Here is an 18935-nt window from a genome sequence, read left to right as displayed (position 1 = left end):
TAAGATGTGTTTTACTTTTATAGTGTTGGAAAGGTATCTTAATGTGAAAGTTCCGCACAATGTCCTTTGTGCAAAAGGAAATCCAAGTGTATAACAATCTAATATTTGATAGACTAAAGTTATAAGCTGGAACGAAAACGAAAATGTTTTAAGGATATTTATACATTATTTGTGTATTTCTCCAGTATGAAACCCACGTAGCGTATCCGTTGCAGATAAGCGTTTTGTGGAGCAAGCAACGTATACGTGATTATCCTATGTTTTCATACATTTCACACACTTTATTATTTAATAATGTACAACAAATTTCATCAATTATTCAATTGCTGTTGTCACGGTCACGGTTATTCTTCAGGTTTTGATTCGAGTATCGGGCCGTGGCTCTTGACTCGATGAGTTTTTGTTTTTAAAATATATGGGTTGGGATGATTGACAGGTTGTTTTTGATTTCATCATTTTGTTCTGTACCACTGATGTCTGAGGCAGCAACTATGGCTGGTCAGGTAATATCAATCATTTCATTGTTTGATCACGTTCGAGGTGTGCGATGAACATTGCGATGCAAGTGGGCTGTGCCTATAGTAGCGAGTACTGCATTGATATGTATGTGTATTTTTCTCCAGAAATTGGCATGTAGATGTGTGAGGACCTCACGATGCTCTGTAATTCTAGATCTTCCAAAATTTGGCTGTTTTTGTTGTTGTGATATATTATTATTATTATCCATAATATACTTTGTAATTGCAAGTGCTTAACTTTAACTTTGCTTGACCCAATAAAAAATAAAATATACTAAATATGGGTGCTAATTTTCTTTCTCCATTACATTATTGCTGTTATCGGTCCGAAAATCAATTCGTTAACGAAACAAGAATCCCCGTATTACGTATAATTTGGTCAGATCAGCTCTATCTAGTGCTTATTTTCAATAGAAATGAACAGTAACATTCATTTACAGATAGGAAAACTGTAGAAGATTTTATTTGGATAAAGGCCCATTTTGAAATTTTACAGTAGTTTTTCCTTTTAAGTTTTCGAAGGGACGGTCAGACCTACAAAATAATTTTCTCAGCATGTACGAACTATGCAAGTCCGTCGGCCTATTATTATTATTATTATTATTATTATTATTATTATTATTATTATTATTATTATTATTATTATTATTATTATTATTATTATTATTATCTCTAGAAATCCTAAGTTATTTTAGGTAACAAGTCATCCCAAGAGAGGGGGACTGCTCGAACCCATTTAGTAATATTTTTATATGATTAAAGGTGAAGGAGTATTTTAAAATTTTCTTAACCCTTAAATGCACATATACTCTCGTCAAGGGCGTCCATGTTGTGGTTTCCAGGGGGGGGGGGCAAGTACAAGCGACGTTTCAAATATAGTTTCAAATTTTGCTGTAACTAATGTAAAAATTCTATTGGGTTTTCGATATTCTAAAGTACAATTTCCTCTAGGTGGGGGCAAGCGCCATACCTTGCCCCCCTTGATGGGCGCCCTTGACTCTCGTGCATACAATACGTTAAGATTTATTTCCTTTTCTGTACAGGAAGCTAGAGTATACTTCTTTAATTATTATGACTCATAGAAACAAACACGAAAGCCATCAATAGGTCAACAATGCTTGCTAGTAAAACTTCGATATTCTTGCTAGATAATACTCTGATTTACATATATTTAATTTGTTACAATGTTCATATGAAATGGTTACAGATAATCCTAATGGGGGACTCCTCGAACCTGTTTTGTAAGCTACTTATGGACTATTTTTTTATATCACTATGGAAAATTGTTTAAATAACTATATAACTAAAAAGGAATAACTAACATTTTGTTGGAATTTTTAAACAAAAACTACTTTGTTGGTTTGAGGAGCCCGCCTTTAGATTCCTATTATTATTATTATTATTATTATTATTATTATTATTATTATTATTATTATTATTATTATTATTATTATTATTATTATCTCGATCACCATAACTTCTTTCCTCCAGTTGTTGGTGGTCAAAAGTAAGAATTCTACATGTGGCCTTATCCAAATCAACCCTTCAATTGTTTTAACATCTCCAATGTTGAAATCAGTTAGCAATTTTTGAGAATCGTAAGCGAAATTGATTTAAAATCAAATAAACCCCAGATAAAACATCAAAATCAATTTCAATTATTTAAAAAAAATGTATTTTATTTCAAAATGTGTTTTCATTTTCAACATTACCTTGACTATATACCATTTCCTGCTTGAGCTGAACTTAGTCGGAGACTTTCGTCCTCGTTTCTTGAATCCACATATTAAGAGTGTAAAGTTTTTAATTTTATCTTCGTTTCTCAATGCAAGACAGGAAGAAAACTGTAAACTAAATCTACTTACTGTATTTCTACGAATACATAATAAATGAACTACTGCATAAACCACAAGATTACTGCATCGTTCTGTGATGTTGCGCTAAGAAGGAGTGGCTTCTCGTACTACACCACACAATCGTTGGTCAACGTTAGCAATTTGACCAACACAACCAAGCAAACCACATTCGTACGTTTTTATTGCGGCTCTAGGTTTTACTAATTATTCATATAGTGATATTTTTCTTTAAATATACTCTATCTCACCATACTCTTTTCTATTCTCAGGAAAAGCCTATTGTACAGGGTGGTTTAAAATTCAATTCATGAACAAACCACGCCCTTCCTGGATATTTTCTTCAGAAATGGAAATGCTATATTCTGGGAATACGGGAAATCTCACCAGGCCCGGACTCTGGAAGGATTGACAGATTGAGAGCTTTTTCTTGACTTAGTGGATGGTGGTGCATGGTTGTTCTTATTTGATGGGCGATTTGTCTGGCTAATTTCGATAACGACCGAGACTCGAGTCTGCTAACTAGGCGTTGGAATCTTTCCTTCCAACGTTAGGGACAGGCGGAATCAAGCAACACGAGATTGGGCAATAACAGGTCTATTATGCTCATAGATGTTCTGGGCCGCACGCGCGCCACACCGAAGGAATCAACGTCTCTACCCTGACCAGAAGGTCTAAATAACCGCTGAACCTCTTTCGTGCTAGGGATTGGGGATTACGATTACGTCCCATAAACGAGAAATTTTCTGTAAGCGAAAGTCATAATCCTGCGTTAATTATGTTGATTACGTACACACCGGCCGTTGCTACTACCGATTGAATGATTTAGTGAGGCCTTCGGATTGATATCCATCGCCTCCACCATATCGTATTTCAAATATTTTTGGATTCGAAATCCGAACGCTGACATACATTCATTCATTAATATGTAGCTCAGAAAATAAACACATCTAGTATGGGGCTAATATCTATATATAATTATAACAACCTTAACCACTTAGTTCAGATTAGTGCAGACAACTGACTTACATGTAACACTTTTTAAATGTAACACCCTGATTTTGATCAAATTTGGCAGGTAGATACTACACATGAAATAAACGACTAGTGTTTTTTTTATTATTTTCTGCGGAAAAACTGTTTTAGGGGGTAAAGTCCCCACACAAAATTTTAAAAGTTGACGCACGAAAGGCAAGAAGTAGTGGACCGAAGAGAATGGAATTGTGCAAAGATATTGTAGACGTAAAATGAAGGAATACATGTTTCGTATTTTCCTGGAAAAACCGGTTGGGTGGGGCACAGACCCTTCCAAAGTTTGGTTAGAAATATCAAAAGTGCTAATAACAGCATGTCAGAAGTTCTAAAGAACATGAAGAATTGCAACGAAACTTAGTGTAGAGACAATATGCAAAATATAAACGATTTTTTTTTTTTTTTTTTTTTTTTTTGCGGAAAAATGGTTTTAGTGGCAAAAGCCCCCACCTAAAATTTTGAAAGATGACTCCCGAAACACAAGAAGTATACCGAAGTGAATGAAATCGTGCACAGATATTGTAGACGTAAAATGAGGGAACGTGTGCTTCGAATTTTCCTGGAAAAACCGGTTGGGTGGGGCACAGACCCTTCCAAACCTTTGATTAGAAATATCAAAAGTGCTAATAAGTATACGTCAGAAGTGTCTAAATGACACTTGATTTCCATAATTGATCTAAAAATACGTGAATGATCGACCGCACCAGTCTGGGAATTGAATTTTATTTCCATTTAAAATATGAATAATTTACAGAGTATTGAAATAATAGTTAATTGAATCTCTTTTCCCTTTCATCAATTAATTTCTGTCACATTACAGTAGGATTATTAATGAATGACATAATATGAATTAAAATTGTTACAATATAGAAATAATGTAAGTAAAAGGCTAATAGTCACCGCAAGAAACAAACCTCATCACTAGGAAGTACTTTCAAAGAACATCGTCTTCAATCGTCAGGTTAGGCACACTTCAAAAAGGATTTAAACCATATTTAAATTGTTACAATATATTTCGATAAAATTGTCGTTCTCGATATTTGTTAATGTTGAGAGTTGTGTAATTCCACTTTTATAAATATCGAACTTAAAACCAAAAAGACAAACAAAGATTGTAATATACAGGGTGACCTTTATGAACTATGTAAAATAAAACGGAAATAAATGTGAAAGTACGTAGTACATAAAGTGTATCGCACATGTAAACGGCACTACAGACATTCAGATTTAGGTTATGACATGTTTGATATGTCTACCATCTCTGGCGATGATGTGGCGCAGACCCAACAGCAAAATTCTGCATGACCCACTGAAGTGTCGGAACATCGGTGCTGTCGATGACCTCCTGAATGGCAGTTTTGAGCTCGGCGATGGTTTTAGGGTTATTGCTGTACACCTTGTCCTTAACATAGCCCCACAAAAATGTGTCACATGGATTCAGATCCAGGGAATATGGCGGCCAAGCGAGTCCCCTTCCACGTTCCCTCGCGTTCCCCCTCACTTTTACCCCTGAATAAAACTGCACTTGTTTAACAGGGAAATGATTGATGTAGCATGAAAATTTGATCTTACACTTCATCTGTACTCTTCCTCTTATAAAAACAATCTAGTTCTATAATATTTTTCTGATAATATAATGGGAGTATTTTACAATTATTTATCGTCTTTTCAGGTGCAGAATAATACACCTTCAATACAACATAAACGTAGTGACTTACAGTACAGAATCTCTCCCCAAACGCTTGGATACCTCCCAAAAAAAATCTGGGTGCGCATGCCTGCCGTGGATTATTTATAATCATTTTCGCGTCATTTCTTAGTTCCCGGATAATGTCGGGTATTTCAACTAGTTTCAAATATTTTGTGACTGCTAACAAAATGTGGGGCAAAATTTTAAGTTAATGATTTTCATTACCTACTAGCAGCGTTCACCCCGCTTCGCTGCGGTCACCCCGGAACGCAATAAACTTTGTTACTTAGATAATTTTTACTTTTTCGCTTTCAAGTGATATGATGAAAACCATAGAAGATTGCAGTAAATGTTAAACGATAAATATTCCTTTTAATTCAAGTTCTAGCCCTAATTCGTTAATCTATCTCAATGAATTATATCATTATACATACCAACTAACGTCGATTTATTCTTTCCTTTATACATATATTATGGATCAATAACAACCATACCGTTTTGTGTACGTATCCTCTCAATAATAATGTTTTCCATAACAACTAATAATCTTACTCATGACAACATGTCCTGTCAATAACAGCGTTCTTTCTTTTAATTATATCTAAGCTATATGCTTAATTATTGCGCCTCTGATCAATGTTGATAATATAGGTACAGATTAATTATAATAGGGATATATCGCTGTAGATGTCGCCCAGAACGGGAATTCCGTAACAGTATTACAGAGAAGGAAAGAACCCTGTATATTTTCAAAACATTCACTTTTTGAATAGCCCCCGCATTAAATTATTATTACATTAATATAAGTAGTCTTCTCTTCTCTTCTTTCTCCATATATATATTAATTAATTCATAACAACATTTTATTTTATTACTAATCACATTTCAGAAAAACGTCGATTCCAAAAAAATCCTTTATGGGTCTATCCAAAATTATAACTAACTGATGACCTACGCAGAGTTACTAGTTAATTGTTCCTTTTTACATCGAGCGATAACATTCATATACAAATAACATTATTTATAATTAAGATCGTCATCATATCAAAACAACAAGATCAGAAGGCAACAATTACATATAGAAGCTTCAATTTAAGATCGATGTCATGGATTTCAATTTAACACAGTCAGATCTCCTTTGAACACGTAAGGTAAAATAAAGATAAACATAACACTCAAAGTTAGTACAAAGATAAAATAAATTAATCACATCATAACATGTTGCAGAAATATAAAGTCCAAATGAAGTATTCATAACACAACTCATAACATCTGAGAGAATAAATTAGGAATTGTTATCCATCCGTAACTCAAATCTAAGTTACATGGCCAAAAGATTCAATCAAGCTAAACGATAAGTCACAAACGGGAATACAGCCATCTTCAACTACATCTATGCTAAGAATTTGAGCACAACTCTTAGCAAAAATAAATCCAATTCCTCCAATGGCACAACACGCATCTATCAAGGAAGTTTCTTCAACTTCAACCATTTCCGCGATCGAAGTATAAAGCTGATCGGCTCCCGAAGTATTCATTTGAAAATAAGAATCTGGAGATACTCGGAAACTCATGTCACAAATAGTTTCTTTCACATATTCTTTTCCGAATAACAGCTGCAGTGGTGGAGATTTCTCATCTTCTTCCTTTTCAGTGAAGATCTGGAAATAGAGCGATGTTACATTCAAGCTGTTACCTTCTCTGTTTTGGAAATAATCTTTCAAATCATCCGTAATCTTTCCTATAGGCAAATGCCTCAGAAAGTCTGCAAGTCCTTCATTCTTCTCCTTTCTTTCTTCTACCCAACCTGCTAAATCCAGATTCCTTCTCAGCAGCAAATCCGTCAGTCGCGTGGGTGAAGATTTTATTTCTTCAGTCTTCTTCTTCAATTGTTCTCCATAAGTAACATCCCACAAAGGTATTGTAGCCTGTTTTATTCTATTTTCTACAGGTAACTCAAAATTCGCCCTTTTAGAATCCTTATCATCGGACTTTTCCAATTGTCGGTTACGTCGATCAGTTTCGGCAACTTCGGCTGAAATAACTCGCTTCTTCCAACTGTATCCATTCAAGGTTTTTACTGCCTTCTGTTGGTCTTCTTCAGTTTTGAAGATCAAATAAATCCAAGGACTCGCTCTTTTCGGTGACCTAATAGTATGGCTTCCCAACTTCAAATCGCCTGTCAACAATTTCTTCAATTCACCTAACCTGTATAATCTCGGCAGACCTTCCACTTCAATTTTGAATACGCCTGTATTCACTTCAATTTTGAATACGTCTGTAGTAGTAGTGGTGGTGGTCTCCTTGGCCGGAGATGATGGTTCTTCTTTAATTGTAGCATCTTCCGCATCCCAATTCACCACAGGTTCAGTTGTTTCGTTTACATCCTGTTCTTCAATATTTTCATTTCGTCCATCGACCTTCTTCTGACCTTCTTCTGGTTCTACTTTCATATTCACACCAGTACCATTCACTTTTTCAATCAACACTTGCAAGTCCTCTTTCAAATTATGCTGTAACCGATCGAAATTTTCATGGATACCCTGAACTCTATCTGCAAGAGACTTGTGTTGGGTCAATATTTGCTCGAACTTCTCATCATTTGATTTCTTCATATGCTCCAGCATCTCATCATTCGATTTTTTCATATGCTCCAGCTTCTCATCATTCGATTTCTGTATCTGTTCTAGCTTTTTATTTTGTTGTTCGTATTTAGCATCTAGTAGTTGACTAATCATATCAATAAGATTAGAATGGGAACGTTCGGACACAGTTACGGCATTTCCAGACATGGTTTCAACTAAAGTACTGGGCACTTCTTCAATCTCCGAATCCTGCATAATTCCAGTTCTTTGGATTTTCTTTCCACTTCTCAAAGTAGTGAAACTCATAAAAGGTAAAATATGCACATAAACTCCGTTCTTACTATCCTTCGGAACTAAAGGTTTTCGGTATAGTCCCGGGTCTACGGCACCAGATAAAACGATAAATATTCCTTTTAATTCAAGTTCTAGCCCTAATTCGTTAATCTATCTCAATGAATTATATCATTATACATACCAACTAACGTCGATTTATTCTTTCCTTTATACATATATTATGGATCAATAACAACCATACCGTTTTGTGTACGTATCCTCTCAATAATAATGTTTTCCATAACAACTAATAATCTTACTCATGACAACATGTCCTGTCAATAACAGCGTTCTTTCTTTTAATTATATCTAAGCTATATGCTTAATTATTGCGCCTCTGATCAATGTTGATAATATAGGTACAGATTAATTATAATAGGGATATATCGCTGTAATGTTAACATTATATCGCCTGTCATTTATGTTAACCCGCCCCGCTTCGCTGCGGTCATCCCGGTGCTGGCATATTGTAAAAGTGTCTGTAAAAATAAGCAAATCAATTTAAAAATTTTAAACAGAAGATTCAAGCTATTTTCCGCTGTATATCGCCTGTCATTTATGTTAACCCGCCGAGTGACACGGTCATGCGGGTTGCATATAAATACGTTTATTTTTACCTATGATGAACTAATAACAAAGGATTTGTGGACACCTGAATGGTCAATTATCTCAAGACACTGGTAATTAAAAATTAAAGTGATATGATAAAAACCATCTAGGGTCCAAATCCTAATAACCCCCCAAAAATGAAAGAAATTGGTTCAGCCGTATTAGCGTGATGAGCTAACAAAGGATTTGTGCGTTCTCTTTTATATAATAGACTAGCAGCGTTCACCCCGCTTCGCTGCGGTCACCCCGGAACGCAATAAACTTTGTTACTTAGATAATTTTTACTTTTTCGCTTTCAAGTGATATGATAAAAACCATAGAAGATTGCAGTAAATGTTAACATTATATCGCCTGTCATTTATGTTAACCCGCCCCGCTTCGCTGCGGTCACCCCGGAACGCAATAAACTTTGTTACTTAGATAATTTTTACTTTTTCGCTTTCAAATTGCAGTAAATGTTAACATTATAGCGCCTGTCATTTATGTTAACCCGCCGAGTGACACGGTCATGCGGGTTGCATATAAATACGTTTATTTTTATACCTATGATGAACTAACAAAGGATTTGTACGTTATGGACACTTGAATGGTCAATTATCTCAAGACACTGGTAATTAAAAATTAAAGTGATATGATAAAAACCATCTAGGGTCCAAATCCTAATAGCCCCCCAAAAATGAAAGAAATTGGTTCAGCCGTATTAGCGTGATGAGCTAACAAAGGATTTGTGCGTTCTCTTTTATATAATAGATTAAACCAACTAATTGTTCACCAAGGCTTCTGCTTATCAGCGAACTGGCTAGTCGTTAATGACGTATATCAGCGTTAGGTAGGGAGCAGTGCAGCTAGCAACTATTATTAAAATGACTTGAACTTTATTATTTCGCCTATGCGTGTATGCAACCCGTAACTCCTGAATGTTTTGAAGTTCGCATATTATCAATATTCACAAACTGAAATGTATTTTGCTCCAAAAATAGAATTTGGAAAATATAACTTCATAAATAAAAAAAAATGACCTAATTTAGCACGTGAAAAATGTTACTTTGAATTACGATTACATTGTAGCATAATGTGCTTCTAAAATCTCTTAAGTGGTTGTTCATTTAATGACTCAGATCTTGTTTCCCGTTCCGTCCTGTAAGCGAAAGTATTTCCCTCCGTATCTTAACAAATAGTAGGAGGACCAACACACGTGGACTTTTTAAAAGATCAGTCTAGTGTATCGGCTGGCCACGGGACTTGCTTCTTTGAGAACACTTCTGAAGACCCTGTATGTGTGTGTATAGGCCTGTTGCCAGTTGTTCAAATTCCATCCACTAACCTGAAGAACAAGATCGTAATAAAAGAAATAAAAGTATCTTGCTTCAAAAGAGGCCAGATGGCCAAGATGTAACGCATGAGTGAAATACTCTCTAATAAATATGAAAAGGATGATGTAACCTAATTTCATTTCATATGAGTTTTGAAAGGTTTGCTTTAAAATACAAGGCACTCCTTCAGCAAATCTCTTAGAATTCTTTTTGGTTTTATTATTATTTATTGTTATTTTAATAAGATCTTTGTTTGTTATCCAATTAACCAACGTCAAAGTATGAAATCTTCGGGATGATTGAATAATGATGATTTCACAAAAATTATTGTAAAACAAATTTATATTTTGAAGTGACAGCAGCATACAGATTACAGCGATACATTCCTATTATAATTAATCTGTACCCATTTTACCAACACTGATCAGAGGCGCAATAATTAAGCATATAGCTTAGATGTAATTAAAAGAAAGAACGCTGTTATTGACAGGACATGTTGTCATGGTTAGTTGATATATTTATTATAATAATGTAGTGATTTAAAGGTACATAAACGAATCAGGGCTAAAGCGAAGTGTTTTTATAATATATTTCGTTTTATCTGGTGCCGAAGACACGGGACTATACTATACTATTTAGTTCCGAAGAATAGTAAGAACTGAGTTTATGTGTATACGTATTTTATGAGTTTCACTACTTTGAGAAGTGGGAAGAGAATCCAAAGAATTAGCAATATGCAGGATTCCGAGATTGAAGAAGTACCCAGTATTTCAAATGAAACCATATCTGGAAATGCCGTAACTGTGTCTGAACATTCCTATTCTAATCTTATTGATATGTTTAGTCAACTACTAGATGAAAAGCTAGAACAGAAATTTGATCAACAACAAAAATTGTACGATGAAAAGCTAGATGAAAAGCTAGATAAAAAGCTAGAACAGATACCGTCATTTCCCATAAATATAGTCCAGGCATCCAACTATGGTCCAAGACAACTCTCATGACGTCATTAGCAATAGCTAGTATGGTTTCCTGCCGGGAGTTAAGCTAGGCATCGGAAAGAACATCCAATAGATGGTGCAATAGGGCAACATAGTTGGTTTGAACGCGCGGGTTTTATTTGCACGGGAAACGTAATGTGATGAAAATAACAATAACTGCCTCGTGCACAAAAGTGTGGAAAGTAAGCTTCGGTGGATAAAATTGATAAGTATGATACGCATGAAAGTTGTTATTCTAAGAACAGTCTTATGTCTACAATAAAACTAGATATAAACTACTGAAGGAAATTATATTGTTTCTGTGTAGTAGGCTAGTAAACAAAAGTCTTCAACTTGAATCCCAACAATGTACCACAATTTTTGTGGACCATAGTTGGGAATTCTAGTCTGTGAAATGTGGTAGCGTGTTATTACAATGTGGACCATAGATGTATCCCATTTGGTTTGCACCTTTATTTCTTAGTTCAACCCTAGATCTATTTCATTGACTATAGGCAGTGGCGGATCCAGGCTGGGGCCCTGGGTTCCGGTCTATCAGTTTTATTGAAAATTACTAAATTATTAAATGGCAAGAAGCAATTGTTTGCTTATTTTACTGGTGAAGGACGGAAACAAGGAACCCTTCCGAAAGCTATTTTCCGAGCCTCTCGCGTAAGCTGATGGAAATGCTTCATGATCGAGGAGCAGTTAACCTACAGTCTGGGTATCGCAAAACTGGAATATATCCACTGAACAGGAACGAAGTGTTAGATTGCCATCATCTGATCCTGAAAGGAACAAAACTTCCTCTCTTGTATCAACCGTTTTCTTACAACATTTAGAGAAAATGCGTTATGGAAACGACACCAGTACCAGTGCTAATAATGATGATACCAATGCGTTAGCGTTCAAAAAATGTACCGGTACTACCCGGAAGAGACAACTACATGTTGAACCTGGTAGAAGCATTTCAATAGATGAGTTTCAAGGTTTGGGAAATGTTGCAGCAGAACAGCCTTCCACAAGTGGATCTCAAGCACCAAAACGGAAGTTTTCTAAAAGTAAGATGAAAGTGAAGCGCAGACGAGTTTCAAAAGAATTTGAATCTTCAGACAGTGAAGATGACGAGCCGGAACTCTCACGTTTAACTCTTTCAGATTCAGATACAGATACAAATGTCTCTATGTTACATGAAGACGAAGACGATTTCTCTACCAACATCTTTAGCCATGAAAACTCCAGTTGCAATGGCGTTGACTTGCAAGAGGGTGTGTATGTTATTGTGTCTTATGACAGTAGGCTATGGCCAGGCATTGTAAAGGAAACAAGGGAGACAGGGGCTGTTGTTTCTTGTATGGAAAAAGCTGGCTCATACTGGATATGGCCACAACAAGAAGATAGGTTATGTTATCCACTAAGTGATATAATCATTAACATTATTCCACCTCAGCAAATTTCCTCTTCCCAAGGACTTTTCAAAGTGAAAAAACTTGACAGAGGTATGGCACAGTACTTTGAATTGAATTAGTTTTAACCTGTAATGGTACTGGTGCTTTCTTTAGTGTAGTACCGTAGTGTTAATGTTAAAATATCATTGATATTATAAATGGTACTATTTGATAATTTACAGTGCCGTTTTATTAAAAACTTTGTACTTTAATACCTTTAATTTCTTTTTAATAAATTTTCTATTCTGTAGATTTTCATTTTCATGTAAATTGACTCCCAACATTGCCTTCCACACCACAATCTATTCATGGACCATTGTTGGGCAACTCAGAACACAACTATGTACCACCATATTTTCTTTCATAAATGTGAACGTAGAGTGCTTAGTTTAACGACAGTAAATTATTTTATTAGCGGAAGGTATAGACTACCCAAAGCCAAAATTATGCACTTCTGCGGCAAATATTAGAAAAGATATGGCCAAATATATGCAAAATCTGGACCATAGTTATGGGAAATGACGGTACTAGTGCAGCATAAATCTCTTGCAGATAAAGTACAAGGTGTGCAAGAGAATTTTGACCGCTTGCAACACAATTTGAAAGAAAATTTGCAAGTATTAGCTGATGAAGTTACCATCAAAATTACAAATGATATGACACGAGAAGTTGATACCAGGTTTCAACAATTTAGTAACAAATGGCAAGATAGACAGGATCAACTAACTCTAGAAACCGAGTCGATAAAGAAAGTCGTTGAAAACATGGAATCGACGACAGCCCAACAAAAAAGTCAGATAGCGAATATTACTGCCCAGGTCAATTCACATAGCATACTGATATCCAACATACAAGAGGAAATCAGATCGTTACAAGAGAGGGAATGTGACTACAATAATCCTATGTATAAGGAGGCTTTGGGTACTCCCAATCAACAGGAAACATTGCATCATCAACAGGAAACATTGCATCTTCAACAGGAAACATTGCATCACTGCCCGAGAACTCCATTAATAGAAACTGACGGGATATCTTCTTCTAAGAGTTCTACTGATGATGGTTTAGTTGTGGAAAACCACAGAAGGCGATTCCAAAGTCCAGATCGCAAAAGGAGAAAGGAGATAAGTAAGTGCGAAAGGGTTCCAGACCATTATCAACGCCAACAAAAACATAACTATAGCAAAATAAATGTTAAGGTCAGTGAAATTAAGGCCATGACTAAATTCAGCGGTAAGTGTGACGAAACCGCAAGCTCGTTTTTAGAAAAATTTGAAGCAGAGTGTGAAATTATGGGTGTAGATCAATCTAAATTTATGAAGTTGTTACCACATCTGTTACTTCCTCCTTGTTCCTTGTGGTTTAAGGCTATTCGCGACCATATAAAATCCTACGAAGAATTTAAACGGGCCTTGTTGGCTAATTACGAAAATGATTTCTTGTTAGCTAACCGTGATGCGATGGTGCGAACTCGACACTATTCACCTCGGGTCGATAAATCTCTTACGGATTTTACAATCAATGCATATAATGAACTTAAACTCGTCAATCCGTTTCAGCCCGAATCCAGAATAATCGCTTCCGTACGCATTTTATTGCCGTATAAATTACAACAAATTCTGTTGTCAGCTCAATGCGTAAACTTCAATCATCTCATAATTTTAGTTCAAAACTTTGAGAATCAATTCCCGAATCCTAATGGGAGTAATCGTAATCCATCGAATCCGATTGCCGTCAGAAACTTGAATATAACTAATGAAAATACCGAAAATCTTCGCAGCGATGAGAGATCACGTGACAATACTGGCATTGGAATTAGTGAGAGATCTGTTATACGTACTGGAACTGGAGCCAATGGAAGATTCAATTCTAGCGGTAGAAATGGAACGAATTATAATAATCCGAGGAACAGTTGGACGAACGGGAGAAACTTTCGTGGAAGACGCAATTACAGTAACAATGTCATGCATACCGGTGTAACTCAAAACAGATGCAATTGGAGATCTCGAGATGGCAGGAACTGTCGGAATAGGACCGAAGTAATAAATGAAACAGGAAATGGATCAAGAGAAAATAACCAAGATTGTGGTGTTCAATGTACTTTAATTGACTCGTTTATTAATCATAATTTAAACTAAAACCCGCTGTTAACTAAATTAAACTTAGATAACAATTCTTAATTTATTCTCTCAGATGTTATGAGTTGTGTTATGAATACTTCATTTGGACTTTATATTTGAGCAACATGTTATGATGTAATTAATTTATCTTATCTTTGTATTAACTTTGAATGTTATGTTTATCTTTATTTTACTTTACATGTTCAAAAGAGATTTGATTGTGTTAACTTGAAATCCATGACAGTGAACTTAAATTGAAGCTTTTAAATGTAATTATTACCTTCTGATCTTGTTGTTGACGTGTGATATGATGGCAATCTTAATTGTAAATAATGTTGTTTGTATATGAATGTTATCGCTCGATGTAAATGAGGAACAATTAACTAGTAACTCTGTGTAAGTCATCAGTTACTTATAATTTTGAATAGACCCACAAATAATATTTTTTAATGAATCGACGCTTTATGATATGTGATTAGTAATAAAAGAAAAATGTTGTTATAAATGAATTGATATATATATGGAGAAAGAAGAGAAGAGAAAACTACTTATATTGATGTAATAATAATAATTAATAGGAGAGTTGATTTAGTAATAATTAGTACGAGGGCTATTCAAAAGGTGAATGTTTTGAAAATATACAGGGTTCTTTCCTTCACTATAATACTGTTACGGAATTCCCGTTCTGGGCGACATTCATACAGCGATACATTCCTATTATAATTAATCTGTACCCATTTTACCAACACTGATCAGAGGCGCAATAATTAAGCATATAGCTTAGATGTAATTAAAAGAAAGAACGCTGTTATTGACAGGACATGTTGTCATGGTTAGTTGATATATTTATTATAATAATGTAGTGATTTAAAGGTACATAAACGAATCAGGGCTAAAGCGAAGTGTTTTTATAATATATTTCGTTTTAAGATATTGCAATGTGTAGGCGTTGCTAGCTGTTGGGTGTAGAATACTGAAGAGTAGAGGTTTGTGCATGATTGTTGAAAGCTATACACACTGAACTTTTTTTTAACAACCAGTGTCAAATAAATCCGTGCTTTCTATTGGTCATAAAAGAAATAAGGTAATGCCTTTTCAGGCTAGTTTTGTAGATCAGGTTTACTGGTAGATGTGATGATTTAAAGTTGAATCGTTATATAGTCCAGCTTTACGCATTTTCAATAAGACATAAATAGCAAGTTGTTTCTGCAGTGCAATCAAATTTATTTCTTATTCTTTATGGTTTTAGATCGCTTAAGTAGAATTCTAACGTATATTATTGTCTTCTTTTTCATACAGGATCACCTTAACGTATGGGCCTCAGTATGCTGGCTTGCCCACGGCAAATAATGCTCTTAAGACGTCTCTGTCTTTATAGAGAGGTACCAAATGTCGTCAAATTTCAATCAATTTGCTTATGGAAACGTCTGTATCGAAGTAAATTTAAGTTTTCATTTTTTTTCTCATTATATAAGTAGAGAAGGACTTTCTCTGTAGTTTTGATTATTTCTTTACCTTCTGATGACTGCCTCCTGAACACTTTCGCCTGCTCCAAAACAAACGATTATTTCGTAGTTTGAATGAGCCTTTTTCTTTTCCAATACCAAAAAAGTCGAGAGATACTGTCACATCTACTAATCGCATGCGCAAAAGGAAGATGATGTCTCTTCCCCTAAATGCTTTATACTTTTCATAGGTTCCATACTTTCGTTTGATTGGTAATCGTACCACTAGATGTGAAGTACACTGGTTTGTTTTCCATCGCATAGTAATAGCGGAGAAGTACCAAAATATCTGTGCCTTCCCCTATCACAACAGTACTTGTTTCCTTCGAATAATGAACAGCTGTTTTAACAATCATTACAATCATCAAATTTGCGTCACCATCTAGATGTTTAACTTCAAAACCAGAACTAACCAAATATTTACTAAGCATGTTAATGAAACGCTGGTTATTCGCTTTATTTTACAAGAAGTCCTCTGTCCTGGAAAGGAAGGGCATGCTTTATGAAAACACTGTCGTGATATTTGCCCTTCCTGCAGATCGTCTACAATGCGCTTCGTCTTTAATTGATAGACCATTCTCATACCCATCAAAAACAACCATAGGGACATAAAAGTTTTTCTTCATGTATTGAAGATATTTATCACAAATCTGTTCGTAAGATTCTCCACGGGTCTATGGTAGGCGATAAAGCAGTGAACACCATCAACTACAGCTTTGCTTTTCTGGAGAAAAGTGTTCCAATCATTATGCAAAATTGCATACCTAACACTTGTCATACTAACCTTCTCTTTGCGATAATATTTTATTGTTATATTCTTAATCTCTTTTACGTCTTTCAATGTTACGTTTACTCTGGGTACAATCTTGTTTTGATGTTGAATACCTGGAGTATACATTTTTATCATCCTCGTGCAATGAAACTTGTTTTTTCCATGTGGAGTCCGAATATCGTTATCTTCAGCAAACGTGACTGATTGATCTAGCTGGAGGGGCAAGTATTTCTCTCTTCCATTGGTTAGAGCGGCATACATTTCAAACTTCTTAACCTCAGTCTATGCAACACAAAATGCAAGTTGATTTAGTGTATCGATCAGAAAGTGAGATCCAAAATGGTTATGCAATTGTACACCTAAACTAACATGAAGAGACAATATTTTAACTCGTGGTCGACTTGCTTGGATAATAACTTGTCCAATAGCTGCTACAATGAGTTCATTTTCTTGTAAAAATTGTTCTAAGAAATAGCAACAATGTGTCCAGCAGTACCTATTTATTACACTCTACAAATATGAAACTTCTGTTGCAGAAGGATTGTTTTCTTTCAAAGTTTGCATATTTTATTTTATTTCGCTTTTAATTATATTCGCAGCTGATTCTATAAATTTTGTTTTTATATCTTCCGCGTTAGATTCTTTCGGTGACATTTCATTGTGTTCATTCAGAGTAACTTCTGCAGTCATTTTAAAAGTAACAACACTTGCCTTGCCATGCATTTCAGTGCTGATACATTCTCAGTAATGGTCAAACATTTTTCCTTTATATACTCTGTACTAAATGTTTTTTGGCCGCATTTTTCTTTCATTTTGTCAACTCTGTTATTGTTACCTGTTTATTGTCATTTGCAAGTATTTCACAAAAAAAAAAAAAAAAAAAAAAAAAAGAGCCTCATTTATATCAGGAGTAAGAGGCCGGGCTTTCGAAGCATTAACACCACCATATTAAAGAGGAATACCCTTCATTGTCCTGAAATTCAAATTGTATATCTGGTGATACAAAGTATTTGCAGCATGTAGGTCACTGACTACTAAAATTAGGACCTTAACCTAATCAGCATGCATTCTTTCAATTTTAGCTTAATTCCACTATCGTATCCTTAAACTCGGTTGTTCTAACCGGGTACATCTTATATCATCTTTTTCTTATACTCATTGGAAGAGCGTTCAACTTCGGTGCTTGGGGTCCCTGGTTTGATCCCAGCTCGCGCCGTGTGGACTTTGTGGTGGACAAGCACCGTGCTCGTGGGTTTTCTCAGAGTTCTCACGTTTCCTTCCACTTTTTTATTCCACCATTTCACTCATCTCTCATCATCACCGTCTCCTTTAGCCTAACCGTCATAATCGTGGGACGTAAAACTTAAAGATTTCATTTCATTTTTTTCATTCACATTAACTTCTTTATAAAAAAATGCTTAGAAATGTCGAAGTACGGAATGCAAGACCGTAAGACTTTTAACGAACTTGGTGAAGTTTCATCAGTTTGTGCTCGCTATTTGTCACGCCCAATTACATTATCGTTACAATACTTTTGTTTACAATCAATATGCATATTCTGTCCAATACACACAACGATGTTCACCGTATTCTTGCCTTGCACTGTTTATTCTAGCAAATCCCTTTACACTGAGAATGTTAGCTGATTTCAAATTATCATCCACTGGGTCTCCACATATGACAACGTTCGCCATTTTACAATATTCAATTACTTTAAAATTTGTAAACAACACTAACAGGAAGTGTTCGCTGATTACAAATTGTGCACGTATATTGATGCAAAAGGTGACAATGATTTTTCCTAATTTTGATCATGATTATCTAGTCTAATTTAGGGATTTCAGCACTTCCGATACCAAAACATGTATTCTAAACTATAATTACTACACCAGTAGGCCATCACACTACGTCCTACTGCTTCCTCTATGTTATAAGTAAAATTAGTGTTGTTGGTTTCTTGCATCACGGCAGTCAAACCTCCGTCGCGTCGGAAGCGCTAAGATCCATCGATTAGACAAGAAATCAGAATATTTATTTCTTCGTATTGTAGATAGTGATGAATTTTTATGTAATGTTAAAAGAAAATATTATCAAAATAAGAAAAACATTGCAATCTTTTGGATCAAAGTCATAAATACAAAGTTATTCAGCAAGAATTGTGAGGAGGAAAATCATGAAGT

General features: G+C 35.2%; 1 long non-coding RNA gene across 1 annotated transcript in view; it reads left to right on the top strand.

Moving 5' to 3' along the window:
* The window catches only part of LOC145668273 (uncharacterized), a 468786-nt gene extending 452935 nt beyond the window's left edge, over nucleotides 1-15851 (top strand). Inside the window, exon 3 of the long non-coding RNA XR_014128001.1 lies at nucleotides 15778-15851. This is a non-coding gene — a long non-coding RNA (uncharacterized LOC145668273). The remainder of the gene's footprint in view (nucleotides 1-15777) is intronic.
* The last annotated feature ends 3084 nt before the right edge of the window (nucleotides 15852-18935 follow it).

This window comes from Thermobia domestica, chromosome 13 (assembly GCF_964235325.1).
Source record: "Thermobia domestica chromosome 13, izTheDome1.hap1.1, whole genome shotgun sequence".
Lineage (NCBI taxonomy): Eukaryota > Metazoa > Arthropoda > Insecta > Zygentoma > Lepismatidae > Thermobia > Thermobia domestica.
The sequence above is the reverse complement of the archived record's forward strand: the minus strand, read 5'-3'. Positions and strand labels throughout refer to the sequence as shown.